The sequence below is a fragment of the Echinops telfairi genome, unplaced genomic scaffold (genome assembly GCF_000313985.2).
Source record: "Echinops telfairi isolate 266 unplaced genomic scaffold, ASM31398v2 ScPeMD7_7427;HRSCAF=8465, whole genome shotgun sequence".
Taxonomy (NCBI): Eukaryota; Metazoa; Chordata; class Mammalia; order Afrosoricida; family Tenrecidae; genus Echinops; species Echinops telfairi.
In genome coordinates, this window is record NW_022111327.1 from 17917579 (window position 1) to 17922732 (window position 5154).

The 5154-nt window shown below is 41.1% G+C and overlaps 1 long non-coding RNA gene and 1 other non-coding gene across 4 annotated transcripts in view; both read left to right on the plus strand.

Moving 5' to 3' along the window:
- Nucleotides 1-5154, plus strand: part of LOC123522636 — a 96240-nt gene that overhangs the window by 2358 nt on the left and 88728 nt on the right. For all 3 annotated transcript variants that reach the window (XR_006680873.1, XR_006680872.1, XR_006680874.1), the window contains one exon: nt 1437-4421. This is a non-coding gene — a long non-coding RNA (uncharacterized LOC123522636). The remainder of the gene's footprint in view (nt 1-1436; nt 4422-5154) is intronic.
- Nucleotides 2672-2801, plus strand: LOC115872644. The gene has a single exon (XR_004047978.1). It is a non-coding gene; the product is annotated as a small Cajal body-specific RNA 24 (non-coding RNA).

The following is a 5154-nucleotide window of genomic DNA, read 5'->3' on the forward strand; positions in this document are numbered from 1 at the left end:
CAGGAGTTGGGTAGACCTCCCTGGACCTTAGAGAACCTTGGCTAATGACCACGCAAAGCACTGGAGGACAGTTCCCCACTCTTGGGGGCTGTGGAGGCAGACCCGGGATGTGCCCCTGTTCCTCTCAGGGATGGGACAGGGGCATGTCCAGCCAGCCACCAGGGACCCAGGAGGAACTTCAGGGGCACCTCCATTGTTGGTTTTAATAGCAAAGGCCTGAGTGTGGCAGTGTAGTCTTGAAAGAAATATGCCAATTCTCATTTCTGCTTAATTCTGCCATCTAATGGAAATTGTTTGTCAACCCCTTCCATTCAACACCTTTGCTTCTTGGGGTGGCCTGAGGTTTGAGAAAAGTCACAATCTCGGAAAGAACATGGACCCACAATGTTTAGAGCCCCCAAGACCAAGTGGTGGGGCCTGAACATGAAATACTGCGACAAAGGAGTCAGGATGAAGTTGATCATGAAGGTGCCGAGTGGCTGGGGAACAGGACGCTAAGGCTTAGCTTAGCTGCTGCCATGTGTGTGTGAAACTGTCATAAACTGCACTGGAGTGAGCTTCGTGGTATTGTTTGTGCCCTTGAGGACCTTCCTGTACCATTTAGAATAAAGAATACTCATTTTCTATATAAGGAGACGAGGTCAAGGAGTCCATGTAGAAATAGAATGTCTGGAAACTGATTGTGGTAACAATTGTATATTTCTACTTGATGTGATTCAACTATGGAATGATCTATGTATTAAATCCCAACTAATCATCAGTATTTAAAAAGGAAGAAAAAGAATACTAATTCTGCCACACATGGCTGCCACATTCATGCTTCTGGGAGCCTGGTTGGCAAAGTGCTCCTGGTTTCCTTTTCTGTTGTCTTTCTGGCCCTGAGGTTTCACATCCACTCAGCCTTCTCTTAGTGCCTCCAACACATTTTTGGTCATATCCCAGGCCTTAACCACAAAGTACAACAAAATCTCCACCTTTTGGATTCTTATTCCAGGAGACCCCCCTGAGTTATAGAACTGTGTGCCCGCAGTCACACTATTGTGAGGTAATACACCACCTCAAAGCATGTTATTAAGCAAAGGTTTAGAGAGGGAAAGAAGGAGAAACATCAGAGTTTGGGGTGTGGTTGTGAGAGGTAGGCTAGGAAGGGTGCAGAGGCAGTGAACTATTTAATGGGCTCAACTAGCCAAAGTCTCAGTACCGCCTACAGAATGGCCTTCTTCTGCTTGAGTCTGCGTCAGAAGGTGGGAAGACACTGATAAGATTCACCTGTGAGTAGCTGTGAGTAGGCGTCACTGTGATAGCCTTCCTGCTAGTATAAAATTGGCCATCTGAGAAGCAGGAGGAGGGAATCAATCTCCTTACCAGCCAGAGCTAGGAATGGAGCATGTCATTTGGACCACGAAATCCCTACACAGTGAACCTCCTTGATCCAGGAGACAGCTGTGGCATCTGAGGAGCACCGGCCACATAACCAGAAGCCAGAGGATCAGTGTTGGACTTCCGGGCCACCGAGCAAGTAAATCTGCTGACTGCTTTTGGGCGAGGGGCTGGCTCGTGAAGCGGATGGACTGCAGCTGGGCACGTCACTGGAGGAGCTGGGTTTTCCGACGCCTTCCGGTTAAGGCTTGCTAGAGTAAGTAGCATGTTTCTGGGCACTTAATTGTAGGGGCTGGACGCCTTCCGGTAAGGCTTACAGTGTGGGGTGGTGGAATCCCTTTGGACATTTATTCGCAGCTCTGAAAGAACTTTGTGTAATAATGTCCTTCCTGAACAACCGTACCTTAAGTGTTTCTCTCATGCATTGGAACCTGTTCGCTTCCACAATAAACTCTATAATTCATTGCAACGGATTATGGAACCAGGAGGAAAAGTAGAGTGTGCATAGGAGACTGAACCACAAAGGGAGAATGGAAGGAAAAAGGCAGGAAGGCAGGAAGGACATGGTAAGCCTGATGTCAAAGGAGAAGCCCAAGAAAAAGAACTCTCCACTCACCAAATCCTACCTGTGGGGAAAGGGAAGCAGTGGTTAGACAGGAAATTAAAAATACCCAGCAGGTATTTCTGTTCTCTGCAGTTGTAGAAAGGCCAGGACATGCACTGTGATAAAGCACCACAAACGGAAGAATCTAACCCTCGTGCTACCATCTGGGTGAAATGAAAGATGAAATGCAAATGTGAATATGTACTTGTGTTGATGTGCAGTAAAGAGTACAAGTAGACCCAAAGAAGGATTAAATCTGGTTTCCACGCTAAGGAGTGATAGGGAGAAGGAGGAAGGAGGACCAAGCTGGGAGGGGAACTAGTGCCGCTCCCAGAAGGCAGAGCGCACTTGGTCTAGCACCTTGGGAGTGTGCCCGATAGTCCACAACTGTCGTCTCTGGAAAAATCAGATGCGTCTTTCTCTGAGAGTTCTGCACTATTTTATAAAGAAGAAGCCCTGGAGAAAGATTTGAATGGTGATATATAGTAATACCTATATTTCTCTAAGAAAGAATAACACATTGATTTTATAATGCAGATGATTTGTAACAGTTTATAACCTACTCAATGCTTTTAAAAAACAGATATGCGCAAGGAAATTGACCTACTTTTGTCTACATATGCAAAGATCTTAAGGCAAGTGCTTATATTTTCCTTTATCTCCAAGTATTGTTAGAAGTTTTCTTTGGGGACATTCTGTTGAGTTCTGTTTCTTCTCCAGTGAAGATAACACGTTGTGAATGCCCTAGAGCGTCAGAGTAGTGTTGTTCTCCACCTTTTTAAAGCCAAAATGGTGGCTCATTCCACTACTGACATTTTTGGGTAGAAAAAAAGAAGAAGTTTTCTTCTGGAAATGCTATAATACGAAGTTTAGATTAATGCTGAAAAACTATTCAGTAATTTAAAATAATCTTTTAATTCTGTCTCCATTTCTAAAAGTAGATTAGTTAATAACTTAACGTCCCTAAAATTAACCCAAAGTTTCCCACTAAACATCTTTTGCTTTCCTGTTTCCTGAAATTGATGGTAAGAGGAATATTGAAGGTAAATAAATATTTACTTCATATATTTATATTTATATAGATATCTTTGAAAGTAGCATTTAAGTATTGAGTTGACCTGTGATGATTTGTCTTATGAGGCCATTTTATAAACTACTAGGCAGTTAGTGTATTTGAATAATAGTTTGTGTGACCGTATAGCTGTTAAAGGAATATATATATAACCAAAATGTATATAATATTAAAGTAGTTTAATATTACAGGTATAATATATAAGATATAGTTTAATATTAGAGCTATAATGTGTAAGATATGTTTTCTGTGGTGTGGAGACCTGTGATACAGTCAAAACTAGCTGTGGGATTAATTTAATGTTTCCTGGAATGACTAAGTTAATGAAACCTTTTGGCGCACAAAACCGTATCAGTAAATGATGATGTATTAGGACTTTATAACTATTACACAAAACTTCTTTCTCCATTAGTGAGAGAGCAGCAGTAGATGCGTGTTACATTGATGGGCTAGATGAACTCTCCAACGAAGCCAATACTACCATTGAAAACGTTCTACTACGAAGGAGAAAATTCCTGAGAGAGGTTTATAGTGATCGCAAACACATTGCACAGTTAGATTTTTGTATTTAAAATAAGCTAAGAATGTAAGCTTTGAATACCATTATTATTGTAATAAAAAATGACATTTATCCTCTGAAAGCTCTCCAGTTTTAAAAGAAAATATCTACCTTCAACAGAAGGAGACACACCTTAAATTTCTACATTTAAAAGAGGCTTTAAAATGGACATACATATAAAGAAGGTTGTTTTATTTGGAGGGTTGAATATTTGACACCTGTTGGAAAAGTGTGAATTAAAGCTTATTTGGATTCCTTTTGTCTCTTAAGCCTTCTGGCCTTTTCTTAAACTTGTAATGGGGAATCAATGAGTTAAGTTGTACTACTATGTATGCTTTAATTTATGTTATGTTTTGAACTAGCAGATAGCTTTTGAGATCATTAAATTTTTTAATGCTGGCTATTAAAAATTAAAATCTGAAAGGTAATTTTCTGGTTTTCTCAACATGTAATGACATAACTGTATCCTGTGTAATATAATCATTTGGTTATTATTTTTAAATTTATTTAAAATTATTTTTTGTGCTAGAAGTACTTTAAAAATAAAAGCCAGAAATATTCACCAGAAAAAAAATCCATTTTTGTATGTGTCGATTAAAACTTAGAAGCTGCTTTCTTCCTGTTTGCTTGTTCAGTAGGCCCATCTACAAACATTCTTTCAAAAGTCAATGATTTCTACGAAGCTCCTGAAGAAATTGCATTGCCACCTTCTCTATTTCTATAGACGGCTCAGTCGAACACGTGTTACGTTGTACCTGTGAAAGCAGAGTCACTTCGAAAGAAACGAAGCCGGTCGCCCTTGTAAGGTGAGAAGGGGCACCTTAAGCATATAGATAAGGTACACTTCGGGGGTTGTTAAGCTGGTCCCCCCCTCATGAGTTCAGGTGAGGATGTCTAGGGCAGTGGTTCTCAACCTTCCTAATGCCACGACCCTTTCATACAGTTCCTCATGTTGTGGTGACCCCCAAGCAGAAAAGTATTTTCGCTGCTACTTCATCACTGTCATTTTATTACTGTTATGAATTGGGTGCCCCCTGTGAAAGGGTCGTTCGACCCACACATTGAGAACCTCTGGTCTAGGGGAATCTTCTAGTTTTTATATGACACTTTCAAAGAGGAGGGTGTTGCTGCTCTGCTGATGGTCAACTTTCTAATTAGTTACTGCCCAGTTGGTCCTTGGGTGTCAGTTTATCTGGGCTACTGCTTTGGGTCAGCATGTCTTAGAATTATCTTCGAGTACAGTCCTGTGCCAGAATGTCACTGGGGCCTGGCACCTTCAAGGTGAAGGTGTTGACCATGCCAGTTCCCCAGGGTCCTTTTTTGTTCATACCCTTAGCAGATAGGGCTGAAGGCCTAATTCGGTCCCTGTCAGTCCTGAGGGGCAGGTTTCCTGGTATCATTTATGTCAGGTCTTCACGCTGACAAATTCCTGGAGGCATTTTTAAATTTATATCCAAATATCTCTCAGTAATCGGACTTAGAGAGCAGTACTGTATTTCTTATTTCTCTTTCAAAAAAAAAAGTAACTATCAAGGGCAT